Source organism: Bubalus kerabau, chromosome 11 (assembly GCF_029407905.1).
Source record: "Bubalus kerabau isolate K-KA32 ecotype Philippines breed swamp buffalo chromosome 11, PCC_UOA_SB_1v2, whole genome shotgun sequence".
NCBI lineage: Eukaryota > Metazoa > Chordata > Mammalia > Artiodactyla > Bovidae > Bubalus > Bubalus kerabau.
In genome coordinates, this window is record NC_073634.1 from 65,544,919 (window position 1) to 65,560,613 (window position 15,695).

The 15,695-nt window shown below is 44.7% G+C and overlaps 1 long non-coding RNA gene across 1 annotated transcript in view; it reads right to left on the reverse strand.

The window, feature by feature from the left end:
* Window positions 1-15,695, reverse strand: part of LOC129623241 (uncharacterized) — a 164,091-nt gene that overhangs the window by 36,471 nt on the left and 111,925 nt on the right. The window contains exon 3 of the long non-coding RNA XR_008700422.1: window positions 15,115-15,211. This is a non-coding gene — a long non-coding RNA (uncharacterized LOC129623241). The remainder of the gene's footprint in view (window positions 1-15,114; window positions 15,212-15,695) is intronic.

The window sequence follows — 15,695 nt, forward strand, 5'->3', positions numbered from 1 at the left end:
TAAAATATGAGCAAAGTAAAAAGAGCCTAAGCAAGTGGTTAAATGAATATGCCAACCAAAAAGTCAAGAAGTTTGCTGTATCTGAAAATAAAACCAAAATATGATCCTCCTGGCAGCCAAGACAAAGAAAGGAATACAAGTAGCTGCAAAAATCTCATTGTAAACTAGGAGACAGTTGATTGAATGTTGTATGATGTACAAGTTAAGTGCATGATAGAAAAAGAAGGGTAGGTGAAATGTCTTGTCCTTACATATGGAGTCACTGTGATTTTGGAGAAAGATACCACCTTTCTTACATCAGTTGGGAAAGTAAATTTGGAAAAGCTTCACGTGGCCCCACTGTCTGCCTTGAAGATATCTGGCTCCTTTCTTAGGGTCACAACATTAAAACTACAGTTCAGGCTGCTTTTCTAAGTCAATGGAGCCATCCTTAAGACGAATCAAGCTGCTGCTGCTAAGCCGCTTCAGTCGTGTCCGACTCTGTGCGACCCCATAGATGGCAGCCCACCAGGCTCCCCCGTCCCTGGGATTCTCCAGGCAAGAACGCTGGAGTGGGTTGCCATTTCCTTCTCCAATCCACAAAAGTGAAAAGTGAAAGTGAAGTCGTTCAGTCATGTCTGACTCTTAGTGACCCCATGGACTGCAGCCTACCAGGCTCCTCCGTCCATGGAATTTTCCAGGCAAGAGTACTGGAGTGGGTTGCCATTGCTTTCTCCGATGAATCAAGCTAATTCAGGGTAAATAGAGAAAGCATTCAGTGTAGAGCCAGGTGGGACTTGAACTCCGGTTGCAAAAGTGCAATAACGTTTCCTGTGCTCATGGGCCTTGTTGGCAGCCCTCTTCCTCTGCTGGGTGGAGCAGCTGATTGTGCAGATTTTGGAAGGCTGGGATGGAGGCCACCTGTGGATTGATAGCCAAGCGTACCCGATTCTGGCATTGAGAACAGAGTCCTTAGGTGCTCCTGGGATCCTGGGTACTTGAGGACAATACTAGCTACACCCACTGTGATATTTCAGAGAAGAGAAGACAACCAACCAGCCAGCAGTTTACATGCCAGCTCCCTTCCTTGTCTCTTTGACCTGATAGCCCTGGCATCCTGGGACCCTCTCTTTTCTGGGAAATTTGCATTGACCCTAATATAAGGAGACTTAGAACTCAACAGAAATTCAAATAATCATTTAAGGGACCAAGACGATCTTCCCTGTTCGGGCTGAGTCCACTCAGTGCAGCCATCACATCCTCCTCCAACAGCCACCCTACTTCTCTCTGCCACAGCCAAACTCCTTGAAGGAACTGTCTCCACATGCTGTTTCTACTTCTTTACCTCCCATCCAATCTTCCAGCGAAACTGCTAATGATCTTTTTACCTTTTTGTTGTTGGTGGGCACATCTCTTGTCTTCTTGATCTCTTTGCAGCAGGGCTACCCTTTCTTTGGAAACTCACTTCCCTTGGTGTCCATAACTCCATTGTCTCTTGACTTTTATTCTCAGGTTCTTGCCCTGGGCCCTGAGTTTTTATTGCCCCTCCTCCTGCATGCAAACCTGGTGCCCTGTGAGCTCTGAGGGAAGAGAAGATCTGTTTGCTCACCACTGTTTCTCTCGCTACAGTTGGGCTCAAGTCCCAAGAGGAGAGTGGACAGCTGGTAGTGCCAGCTCCTCTCCACCTCTGGGGAGAGACTTGCAAAATGCTGGGCATGTAGAAGGTGATCAATAAATATTTTTGAAGGAATGAACAAATGAAAGTCTTATTCATGTTTATTTAGGATTTGTATCCTGATGACTTCAAGGAAAGGATTGAAGGTGGCTTATAATATTAAAATATATCAAAAATACAAGTAAACATTTAAAGAGAGAAAGAAATGGTGGAAACCAAATGAAAGTAGAATTAGATGGACATATCAGCTTCCTGGAATGAATTAATTACTGCAATGGAACATTCAGTTTAGTTCTGAGCTTCCTGGTAAGCAAAGCAAAATGAGAAACAAACCAAGTTATATACACAGTTCCTCATTAGCAAGTAAAAGGAAGCTTACAAGTTTGAGTATAGGTAGAAATATTTTCTGATACTAAATTTTAGTAGGTGTTCTACTATAGTTACCTTGATAAGGAAGACACATTACTAATATCCTGGGTACTGTCTTTGACCATCATTTTTATGTCTAGATGCTTGTCCAAGTTGTTCTTTTTAAACACCTAGATGATACTACCAGAAGGGTTAGGTATTTCAAGACATACCAGAGCTATCTTAATTGAAGAAGTGAATTGAGATTGAATGGGATAAACTCCTTGTGGATATCAGGCATTCACAAGATGCATTTGTAATATGTACTCAAACACTATGGCTCCCTTCCCCTTGTTGAAAAGTCTAAGTACATTTTGATGAAGGCCAAGGGGACCAGCTATACTGATTTTCACAAGGAAATACACACAGAAACCCTAGCTCCATTTCTCCTCAGATATTTAACACCTTGGGTTCATAAAAGCTCCAACTTGGAAATGGGGAAATCTGTGTTCAAATAAAACCAGCACTCTGGGAGCATGTGATGTTAAAATCCCCAAGAGCGGCTAGGTAGGATTTCTGCTGGTGCATCCCTTTCCTACAAGATTTGGGCTACATCCAAAGACACCACAATTCAAAAGGAGGTACAAGGTTCAAAATTAGGTACAAAGGCCTAGGGAAAAAAAAAAAAATCCAGTGAGATAATTCTTAATGCCCTCTCAACATCCAACTTAAAAGTAGAGTTGAGAATGGAACTTTAGAGACAAGACTTTCAGTGAGAATTTTGGAGAAAACCAGTGGTATTCTGAGGGCTTCCTTCATCCCTGCACACAAATGGAAGAGATGCATGGCCTTCCTCTCACCATAGAGGGGCTTACGGAGAACTTAAAATGTGTCGCCTTTAGTTTGGGAGACACAGAAGGTTGAAACTGCCTGGAAAACCTACACAGACAGGCTAGTGGCTTTGATGGCCGAGTGAGGAAAGAGGGCTGCACGAGTGAGTGTAGATCAAAGAATGCAGGGAGCAGACCATGCATGCTGAGATGACCAACATGGAGACTGCTGCTGCCCCTCAAGTCATCTCGGGGTGGGGTAAAGGGATCTCGGCTGGGAGAAGCAGAGACATCACTGGATTTCCAGGAACAGAGGGAGAGTAAGCACACTCTGGAATCTAGATGTGTTGACCTTTGTTGTTCTAGAGCTCACAGTTCTGGCCAGGGGATGCTGAGGTGGAGGATGGGGAGTGGTGTCTCTGAAGAAGACGAAACTGTAATCCTGACCAAGTCTTGAGAAAGCTAGAAATTTCCAGCTTCCTCTCCAGGTCTCCCTTTTCCTCCAACTGCCTGGTATATGTGTGTGTGTGCACGCCTGCATGTTTGGGAGGGTGGCGGGGTCAGAAACCACAGTCAGCAGTTACAGGAGGAGAAGGAGGGAAGGAAAATGACCCACAGCTGCCCTCCCTCCCACGGCTGGCCTGAGCTGGAAGCCAGGAGAGGCCTCAGCTTTAAATCTGGTTCATAGTTTTTATTAGTACATAGGAATGGACATTTTTATTTCTGGATTGAGTCTCTTATTTTTTTAACTTCAATGACTATAGGCCTCTTTTTTAGCTAAGATGGACCTGAGAAGTCAGAGGGTCTACTTAGGTTTCCTTTCAGAGCCAGGGGGAAGAGCCCATAATACAAGGCTTAAGGGATCCTGGAAGATGGAACCTAGCTTCTGGGTGATGCCTGCCCCCAGTCGCACTGGCACAAAGTAGCGGGTACATAAGCAGGCCCATCCCTGCCCTGAAGCAGGGACAACAAGAGAGTGCAGAGTCCACCGAGCTCAGGCTTGGGATTCCAGCCCATTCAGAGGAGAGGCCTATCCCTGGCGGCAAAGCAGGACGCCGAGCTCACTCTGGCACCAAAGAGTCTGGAAAGTGCGGGCCCTGGTGGAGAGGCTCCCAGATCCTGGTGGGGAGGGACGGGGCAGAGCCGCATGGAGGCTTCTGAACCACCCTAGGGTCAGGTCCAGCCCCCGGGGGCCCCCCGCCCAGATGAAAAGCTCCTCCATCTGATAACACCCAGGAAAGTGAGCCCAGGTGATGCACTCTTCTGCCCCAGGCTCTGGTAAAGAAAATGAGTTTAGAGCCCCAATCCAAAGAATGTGTAATTAGAATCTGCATGTAGACACAGACAGACAGGTCATACCTGCCCTCACACAACTGAGAGTACTCCAGGCACTTTGGAAGAAAGGCACAGGGAAAACACAAAGTAATATTATTATCACTTCATTATAATTAGAACCTACAAGTCAAGTCTTGAAAGACATTTATAGCTCATCTTTACTTGTTTAGGTAAGCTTCCCAGAAAGAGCAGGGAAAATAGACTTGCACTTTTAAAATCTAGGCAAGAAACAGATAGATCTGTGGGTCAGGGCCACTATCTAGAGCTCCTCTATGTTAAGCGTACCCTTTGGGGCTTAGGTATATTAACTCTTAGAACCTAAAAGTTCAACATGATTTAAAAAAAAAAAAAAAAAAAAGGCTTGTTTTTTAGCCTTGGAGGGCTCCAGGCCAACTGGAAGCTTCTATCTGCTGTGAAGTCATGTGACCAGTAAAATAGTTGGTGAATTATCCATGACTCAGCATCTGATGAGTGATGTGTCTGCAAAGCAGAGCATGAAGGGAGGATGCTCAACAAGTATCTAGGGGAACCCCAATGTTCCCTGATTATTACAGGGCTTATTGTCTTGTTTGAGGATAATTCAGACTCATTGGCCTTTTGCCTCTCACCTCCTGCCTCTATTAGAGGCCAGGAGGTGGCGGAGTGGGGCCAGAAGGGGAAATGCTCCCTGCTTATTGAGGTATGAAGGGCAACTCTGGTAGGAAAATCCATGTGAGCAGGTGAGGGCTGATGGTTGCAATGAGTCTCTGTCTCTGTGGATTTCAGGCCCCTATTCTCAGAGCACTTTGGAAGAAAAAAATCCAGAAATGCCTGTGATTGGCAGAGACACTGAAACCAGAAATGCATAGACATGACGCAAAGAGTCACACCATGTGTGTTGCAGCAAGGTCTGAGGCTTTGTGACTGATGAAGACAAGTGTTGCACAACAGCCTATGAAAAACTGGTTTTAAAGGGCCTGTGTACCTGTGTCAGAGTCAATAAGGACTTAGTGGAGATGCAGTCAGGGATGATCTGCTTCTATTCTCCTCCTACTCCCAAAACATAGGCTCCTAGGCTTCCTGGGCTATCCAGGGCCCTGCTTCATGCCTGGCACTGCCTGTCTCATACTCTGAATCTATTTCTGAGTCCTGTTTCCCTTCTCCACTCAGTTGTTGTTCAGTCGCTAAGTTGTGTCCAACTCTTTGCAACCCCATGGACTGCAGCGTGCCAGGTTTCCCTGTCCTTCACTATCTCCCAGGGTTTGCTCACACTCATGTCCATTGAGTTGGTGATGTCATCCAACTGTCTCATCCTCTGTCGCCCCCTTCTCCTCCTGCCTTCAGTCTTTCCCAGCATTAGAGTCTTTTCCAGTGAGTTGGCTCTTCTCATCACATGGGTGAAGTATTGGAGCATAAGCTTCAACATCAGTCTTTCCAATGAATATTCAGGGTTGATTTCCTTTAATATTGACCACTCAGTCCTTATATTCCAAACTTACCCATCCTTAGTCTCTCCCTTAGGGACTCTGAGAGTTTGAAAATTAACAATGTTGAATTAACATATCCCTTCTTCTAGATAGCATTTTTATTGTACTTGACTTTGTGGAGCTGTGCCTTCCAAAAGGAGACTGGTATGAGCCTCTGAGGCATCGTGTAGCACAACAAGGGGTGGGTAACTGGGGGTAGAATATTCCAACAGCACCAGATACACGTCTAAAAAGGATCTTTTATTCAATGCTGTCCTGAGTTTCTTGGCTGCTATCTTCACTCAGATAAGTTTTCCTCTTCCTAAATTTCTGATCCCTCAGTTTGTCACAACTCAGGATGAAAACAAATTTTACTCCCCCACCCCTGCCAACCCCAAGTGTTGTAGCAATTTTTCTGTGGGTGGGAAGAAACTGACGAGTCCACCTCAGAAACCTGAGAAAAGGAAACTTCACTTCTTCAGAGACCAGCATGTATTTGTCACTGACAGGGGGTTTCCCTGAAGTAAGGAGTATTTTGTATGCCTTCTGGGTGATTTGGTGCAAAAATCCACAGTGTCGAGAGAACATGGTTATTAGCAGCAAACCATACAACCCCTTATCTGTTTCTTCACAGGCTCTAACCATGGGGGTTAGAGCCAAGTGCCAGCTCTTCGTGCTAAAAATGTTCACAATTTGGTCTATGCCAGCAGTGAAGACTGCAGTGTGAATATGTGAATTCTTGCTCCAAACTGGCTAGACGCACACTCTGTAAATGTCATTTCTCGGGCGCCTGTTTTATCTGAGAAACCAGATTTCACCAGCGACACTGACACTAGCTGATGATGTCGTACAAGCTCTGCATCTTGCAGGGAGAAGATCTTTTAAGGCCCCTTTCAATACGACTGGCGTGCCTCTCACTTTCAAACCTTTTTAGGATGAGGTTAAATCCGCAAATCACTCTACAAATCTGACAAAGTGAAAATCAAACGTATTACTTTTACAAACCGCTCAAGTCCACTTTCTCCTTTACATTTGATATAACTGCCAATATAATAGAAAATATTAAAACCTTCTCCTTGCTATCTACCAATGGAGTAATATGGGTTTGATATATACCAAAATGGAGCTTCCCTGGTAACTCGGCTGGTAAAGAATAGGCCTGCAATACAGGAAACCCCGGTTCAATTCCTGGGTCAGGAAGATCCCCTGGAGAAGGGATAGGCTACCCACTCCAGTATTCTTGGGCTTCCCTGGCAGCTCAGATGGTAAAGAATCTGCCTACAATGTAGGAGACCTGGATTTGATCCCTGGGTTGGGAAGATTCCCCTTGAGGGAGGGCATGGCAACCCATTCCAGTATTCTTGCCTGGAGAATCCCCATGGACAGTGGAATCTGATGGGCTAAAATCCATGGGGTTTTCACAAAGAGTCGGACACAACTGAGCAACAAAGCACAAGAACATACACCAAAATGAAGAACTGAAAATGCATTACAAATTTAAAATACAGATTTTTCTGTAACAAGATGACCATCCCAGATCTCCCTCTTTAAAAATTAATGTCATCATTGCCAAAGTATTTTTTGACCATGCAAAGTCAGTATCAGGTAAACCTCGAATTCTAATCCTAGGGTAAAAGATGCTGTCTCAAAATGGAACAAACTGTCTTCTTCCAGAATTATTAGATGCTTGTATAATATATGTGCAATAAAAGCATTAAACCAGATAAGCTGGTCTCTAAGTATGTATTAACCTGAGAAAGGACATAGAGAGATATACCATGTATACAATCCTCAATCAGATACTCTGCTTTGCTTCATTAAGGCTTGTACTCAATAGAACTACTATCTATGTATATTTAAATGAAATATAATTTTCCCACTAAATGGAAAATTTAGGGGAAATGTGTGTCGCTATTTTGGCAGGCAATGAATAACATGATGAGGGAGCTACATGTTCAGTAAATTTAAAGTTGAAAATGAGCATTTGTTGTTCAAATTACAAAAAAAATTCTTGTTTGCCCGGAATCCAAATTGCTTGAGATGTCCAAAAAAAAAATGCTTTGGAAATATTCTGCTTTTATGGTTTTTATGATGTGCCTAGTAACTAAGCTTTTACCCCAGGATATCTGCCATCTGAGATTCTACTAGAACCTGCTCTAGGTTCTGTGCCCATGGGAGGGCCCTGAATGGGTCTGAAGGGTTGTGTGTGCCCAAGGCCCAAGGACAACACCCACAGAGCAAAGAGGCAGGAAATTACTGTGACTGAGTGTGTGGATGGCAGCTGGCAGCTGGCCTGGGTTCAAAGCCCTGCCAGACCATTTAACTACTGTGTGACTTTGTGCCAGTTATTATTCTGTTTTTGTCTCAGTTCCCTTATCTGTTAATGTGCATCATAGACTTGTGAAGAATATATAGAATATAGAGTGTCTAGCATAATATTGGCACATAGAACAATAAACTTAGGCCATAAACGTCAGTGATTATCATTCCCAAATGTTTTTCTCCCAATGGATCCCAACCTTCAGTCTATGCTTTGACCTGACTAAATATAACGATAGGACCATATTTGGGAGGGTTACCATAGAAACGCCTATCACCTTTCTATCGCCCCAGGTACAGCTCCTAAAACTCTATCATTTGAGCAAGTGTCAACAGAGTATATTTGGATGTAGAACACAAGTGTTACTATTAGCAGTAACAACTGCAAACACTCTTCTGCAAGTGTTACATCCTCTGCCTCGGAAGTCAGTTAAGATACAGGGCTCTGCCCCAGCTCAAACCCAGAATCCCCAGGCTCCTGCTCCCTGTGTCTCCAAACACCAGGCTCACCATTCATCTTGGCCTTCTGACCAATTACAGATTTTCTCACTCCTCCCAATGATCATGTGCTCTAGATTTAAGAGGAGCAAATCTCCTTTCATCTAGGCCAGGGCAGAGCAAGCATGAAGGAGACATTTGTTTCTCTTCCTTGCTTGACTGTCAGGTCTTTGGGAGCTGGCCAAGGACAAAGGATAGCACCTTGGGGAACTGCAAAACCAGTGTCAGCTGCCTGGCTATCACAGGCTATACAGACTCCTGGGGTTTTCACTTTTCCCTGGCACTCAAGCAGCGTGACAAGGACCCCCACCCCATATGTGGAGAAAGCCGGCGTGCCCCTCCCTACAATGTCTCAGGGGACTCGCAAGGAGCTTACTTGCCTCCCAGTCACCTCTTTTCCAGATTTCTTGCTTCCACTGCACTCTTGAGCTACTGCATGTCTTGCTTCCTAGAAGTCTTCCGTTCTCCCCACTGTTCAGTCCCATGCCGACCTTAATTTCTACATTTTCGCCAACGCACCACCAACAGGAGGCTGTGGTATGTAGCAGCATTCGGAGCAATGGAGAGGTGACAAGAACAACAGGAACAACAAACCTCAGGATGTGAGAGCCCATCAATTATTGTCACCTGGGGGAATTTCCTGCTGGCCTTAGACCCATCTTTTTTTTTTTTAGTTATTAGCGTATAGTTGCTTTACAGTGTTGTGTTCGTTTCTGCTGCCTAGCAAAGTGAATCAGCTGTATGTTTACATATATCCCCTCTTTTTAGACTTCCTTCCCATTTAAGTCACCACAGAGCACTGAGTAGAATTCCCTGTACTATCTATATCTAGGTGCCATTTCCCAGGTTCCCTTCTCCCCTCTGCAGGCCTTTCCTCCCTTTGTAGGGGCCAGTCTTCTCCAGATACAAATTTCTTTCTCATGCACAGCACCTAGCTCTCCATCGCTTGTTTCCCACTAAACTCATATCTACCTTTGCATGTCTACCAGCTCCCCCAAGGTGCTTTGCTAAGCAGAGGCCTCTGCCTTTGGGGTTCTGCCCTTAAGCTGCATAATGATCTGAGAGAAGCTTTGCAAACACACGATCAAAGTTATAACTTGGACACCTGTTCCCCACAATCTCTGTAAGAGAGAGGACAACAGCATAGTGAATAGGATAGGGTAACAGTGTGGCTCAATGTCAGAGATCCACAACAACGGTAGCTGAAAGAAACAGAATTTTAGCTTCTCCACACAGAGATGTCTGATCTGGACCTGGGGCACTGCAGAGTCCTTGCATCTGATTGCTCTTCTATCCCTAAGGTGTTGTCTTCATCACCCAGTCCCAGATGGCGCACGGCTACGTTCCAGTCAACTTAGCAAAAAGGAGCCGAGAGCCAGGGGAAGGGCTGCTTCCCTCAGACATAACCTGAAAGTCACCTGTATCGTGTTCCTTCGTATCTATTGGCCAAACTGTAATCCCATGCCCGCAAGAGAGGCTATGAAGCGAAGTCTTTATTTTAGGTGACCATGTGCCCAGCTAAAAATCGGGGCTACTCCAGAACTTTGCCCTTCAGTACTGGTAGCCACTGATTGTGAGTGGCTACGGAAACAGCCTAAGTGTCTGACACCAGGGGAATGGATAAAGATGTGGTGCATACACACAATGGAATATTACTCAGCCATTAAAAAAGGAATGAAACTGGGTCATTTGTAGAGACATGGATGGACCTAGAGAATGTCATAAAGAATGAAGTAAGTCAGAAAGAAAAAAAATTCTGTATGCTAATACATACATGTGGAACCTGAAAAAATTGGTAGAGATAATCTTATTTACAAAACAGAAATAGAGACAGACATAAAGAGCAAATATAGGGATACCAAAGGGATAATGGGGGGGGGGTGTCAGATGAGTTGGGAGATTGAGGTTGACATATACACGCTACTGACACTGTGTATAAAATAGATAACTAGTGAGAACCTACTGTATAGCACAGGGAACTGTACTCAGTGCTCTGTGGTGACCTAAATGGGAAGCAAATCCAAAAAAGAGGGGATATATGTATACGTATAGCTGGTTCACTTTGCTGTATAATACAAGCACAACATTATAAAGCAACTATACTCCAATAAATATTTTTAAGAAAATTAATGAAAATAAATCTAAATTAGTTAAAAATTCAAATTCAGTTCTTCAGTCCGTCTAGCCGCATTTCAAGTGCCCCACAACCATGAGCCAAGTGCCGTGGCTCATGGCAACAGCATGGCATGATGTGGATCTAGAACATTTTCATCATCACAGCAGGTTCTACTGGACAGTGCTGCTAGAGCAGAAAGAGTGGGACACTGGGGCAGGACTCGTAGTCACTGTCACCAGCAATATAAAGATTTACTTTGCCCCTCTCACGAGGAGGTGCCTTTGGGCTGAGGGCTTTGTCCAGTGCCGCTCTGTGCACTGGTTGCTCACTCATTTGAGCGTGCCCTACAGCTGTTCACCAGACAATATCATGGGTCGAGGATCTAACACAGGCCTGGCACATAGTAGGCAGTCACTAGATGCCAGCTCCCTATGTGTCCCCCACCCACCAAGCCCGCATCCATACTCACGGTGCCCCTTCCCTGTACAGAACTTATTTCCGGAGTCCTACACTGCCTCCCTGAGGGACAGGCATCATTAATCACTCCCCCATCACAGAACCCCATCCCTATCACACAAAGTGATTTTTTCTTGGGCTCCAAAATCACTGCAGATGGTGACTGCAGTCATGAAATTAAAAGATGCTTGCTCCTTGGAAGAAAAGCTATGACAAACCTAGACAGTGTATTAAAAAGCAGAGATATCATTTTGCTGACAAAGGTCCATATAGTTAAAGCTATGGTTTTTCCATCAGCCATGTACAGATGTGAGAGTTGGACCATAAAGAAGAGTGAGTGCTGAAGAACTGATGCTTTCAAATTGTAGTGCTGGAAAAGACCGTTGAGAGTCCCTTGGACAGTAAGAAGATTAAACTAGTCAATCACAAAGGAAATTAGTCCTAAATATTCATTAGAAGAACTGACACTGAAGTACCAACACTTTGGCCACCTGATGCGAAGAGCTGACTCTTTGGAAAAGACCCTGATGCTGGCAAAGATTGAGGGCAGGAGGAGAAGTGGGCAGCAGAGGATGAGATGGCATCATCGACTCAATGGACATGAGTTTGAGCAAACTCCAGGAAGTGGTGAAGGACAGGGAAGCCTGGCATGCTGCAGTCCATGGGGTGGCAAAGAGTTGGACAAGACTTAGCGACTGAACAATATCACAAAAGAGGATTTGAGACTTGGCCAAGGTGAGGGAGCAAAGTGTCTACCAGGGTAGGGGCTCCAGCTCTCTCTTGCTCTGCTCTTTAATGTCCCCTTCAATGCAGGGAAAGCCTGACAGTGATAGATGACCACATTCTCAAGCTTTTTTAAGAATTCATGGGAAAAAATAATCACATATACTTTCAGAAGAGAGGGAGGTTATTCTCTCTAACTAACCCAGCCCTCAGCAGGCACATTTGTCTCAGACAATACTTGCTGGGAACATTCTGGGCTGAGTCTGGAACCTTAGAGCTGGGTCACTTTGTCCCCTTGACCTTTTGCTTCTGGGAGGTCTGTGACCTTAGATTTCCTTTCTTTAGATCAGGAATTCACATGCTGAGACATACCGTCAGAGCTGCTGGAGGCTAAAGGAGTGAAGGAGGAAGCCAAGGGTGTGGAAAAGTTTCAACATTGGTCCCTCAAGTGAACATCTGCGTTTGGGTTCTTTGGAAAGAAGGAGGAATCATGAAATTGCTAATTCTTAAATTTCGTGGGGTCACTTGCCTGTTGGAGAGTTTGAGACTGTCTCCTCAGAAAAATGCATGTACACACCAAAATCTACAAACATCTTAGAAAGTTCATGCACCCACTTAATTAAATTGACTTGGAGTCCCCAATGATTGCCATGGCTTCGAAAAGTTTTATGAGAGAACATTATCAGGCTTGAAGAAGTCCTCCGGGATCCCAAGCTCATTAAGGGCCAGGCTTCATAGAGGCCAGTTGTAGACTGATGTCACAGCTTGTAGGCTTCATTTTCCCTCTTTTTTTTTTTTTCCTTTTTTGGATTTCTTTGTTTCTGGGAATATGAAGAACTCCTTCTCTAGAACGACACCCCAGGGATAAAGTCAGCCACATCCACCAGGCTGAGAAAATACCCGAAGGTTCAGCCAGGAGCACAAATTACCCAGATTGGAAGATAGGGAAATGAAAATGCATGAGAAATGAAAATGCATGAGGCTCAACTGCACAACTTTCAAATGAGAAAATAAAATTCCTGATTTGAAGTCTCCTTGGGGAGGTTCTTCTTTGCTCTGTGATGGGAACAAAAGGTTATTGCCTTGGTGGATGGCGGATGTTTTCTCATTAGCGTGTGGGCGGCTCGATGAGAGGCTTCCTGAGGCCTCTTGGCTCAAGTGCAGAGATTGAAGTGTGAGTGGAGGGTGGAATGAAGCGAGGAGGGGCCACACAGGCAGAGACTGGATCGTTACAACCTGTGCTGTCCGCTGGGGCTGCCATCTATGACACTTTGAGCTCTTCCTGCTTTGCCCAGGGCTGCATTTCCTGGGGCAGCTGGTGCTCATAGCTTTGGAAGCTCTGCCCATTCAGTCAGTGATTCTCAGCCCTGGCTGTACATAAGGCCCCCCTGGAGAACATTAAAATCACCGCTGCCCAGACACTGCTCTTTGACTAGTCTGGAGTGGATTCCAAGACTCCTGGAAATAAACACTCCCTGGGTGATTCCAGTGTCCACCTAGGGTAGAGAATCATCACTCTCAGTGTTGTTGAAACTATCGTAGGTTTTCTGAGGAGCTGTAGAGAACTTAGAAACTTAATAATCAGAGAAAAGCTAAAAGGACTGTTCCTTTAACAAACATGACTGCCTTAGAGAGAGAAAAATCGTGCTGCCCAAGAAGGTTGACCAGGAAAATGGGCTGTGGGTACATCTGTCTTCCTTTCAGTCCTTAAATAACAGATTCTGATCAGCTTTGGTAACAAAACTGAAGTTCTATTAAATACTTAATGAGAGTTTCCAGAGAGAATTAATCAAGAATGAGTTTAATACTATTCCAATTAGGTGTGGGTTAAATAACGCACGGCATAAAAATTCAAACCAAACAGAGATCAAGTAGGTTGTGGGAGTCCCGCTGGTCAGGGAGGGAGTGGCTGTGCTCGAAGGTGGGGAAGGTTGGCTGTGCACGTCACTTGGCAATAAAATCTGGTGAGTTTGCACTTCCTTACAGTTTAATATTATTCCAATGAGGTTAAATGTCACTTTTCTTCCAACAAGATTATTTTTGTTTTTAGGAAGCAGACAGAAGGTTAAGGGTGACCCCTGGAGACTGGTCAGTCATATATCAGAGCAATCAGTAAGTTGAAGGTTTTAATTCTGGTTCCCACAGAAGCATGCTCTAAAACAAGGATTATATTAATAGGGCAAGTAGTTCATTTGGAAGGTGATGCTAGGAACCATTGGAAAGACAATGGAGAAGGGAGAAGGGAAGAAAAGAAAGGGTATAGAGGATCTGTTATCAAGCAGTTACCACTGAGGGCAACTGGGTTGCCATGCAACCATGCAGACATGCCTCGGTCACCCTGACTGAGATGCAAGGAAGCTGGGCTGGTTATCCACCAAGTACCCATCCACCATAGACTGAGGGCTACTTCTAGGATATTAACTCTCCTCTTCTGGCTACCAGGCCTAATGTGCTCCCCTGGCCAGATAAAAGCTCTCAAAGACAGAGAGGCAGGTATGGGAAACAAGCAGCCTTTGGCGTACAGAGTTCATATGCGCAAGGCACTAACAGTGTCTGCTGCAGTGGATGAATACTGAGAGTAAAGTAGTATCCATCCATCCATCCATCCACCCATCCAATAGAATCATGAGCAGGTGATGTGTGTGCTCAGTCACTAAGTCCTATCTGACTCTTTGCGACCACATGGACTATAGTCCTCCAGACTTCTCTGTCCATGGGATTTTCCAGGCAAGAATACTAGAATACAAGAGTGGGGTGCCATTTCCTCCTCCAAGGGATCTTCCCCATTCAGTGATTAAACCCACGTCTCCTTCATCTCCTGCATTGGCAGGTGGATTCTTTACCACTGAGCCACCTGGGAAGCCTTCAATCAAGTGGCAGACATATACAATTCAGATTAAGGGCTGGTTACATAAACGCTTACAGATTTCTGTACAGCGGCTTTGCAGAGAAGAACCAGGACAGTACACCTGTCCACCATATTTCTCTTTATCTGCCGGCTAGTCTCCTAGCCCACTTGATCACTAAATCTAGAAAGTATTGTTTACTCTGATTCTCCAAAAAAAAATCTGTCGTGTTTAAAACTTCCTTCTAACCCCATTCCCACTCCAATGCTCAAAACTCAATGACAGGTTGGCAGGTGGAGTCCCCTTGAATCTGGCCTATAAGAGATAAAGGGAGAAAAGTCACTTGGTAAGAGTCATTGACACTAAAAGAGATGAAAATGACCTACCCAAGCTGGGCTGGATCTCCTGACCATTTTGCCATTGTTAACTGCTCTGCTATCAAAGGAGCCTTTGCCATGACCTCTAGACCCAACCCAAAGCATGGATTCTTTAACAGTTTTCTGATATTTCTTTATACTAATCGAGTAATCAGAGAAATTCTTACCAGTAAGAAGCCAGGAGTGAGCCAGAATGCAGGGTCACTGCAGGGAGAGGGGGGGAATCATTTCCGGTGAGTGAAATTCAAATGCAGTCATTTCATCCTTTAACAGAGCCAAACAGAAACATCTACTAAATCTTCAGGCTTCAAAAAGTAACTAGGGGCACATGTATACCTGTGGCGGATTCGTTTTGATGTTTGGCAAAACTAATACAGTGTTTCAGGTTTAAAAATAAAATAAAATTGAAAAAAAGAAAAAGTAACTAGGGATTTGCAGAATCAAATAATCTCACTCAATCCCTGGCCTCCCTTTTTGTGGAGCAGGGTTTGAGGTAAGGCAAAGGCCAGGGAAGGATGAAGTGGAGGGGTCCCTGGAAGGAGGGGCTTGTGGGGCGAAGGGCTGATACCTCCTGGCACAGAGATCCAGGTTCCTGTTTTTGTTCCATGTGCTCATCTCAAGAGGTGCCATCAGTCAGACAGACAGCAACTGCCCTTCTCTGAGAGTTTGCTCATAATTTACTAGTCCACCTCTCACATTCTCTGCTCCATCCCTTAAAATTAACTAGTTGTTGTGTGGGGTTCACTGA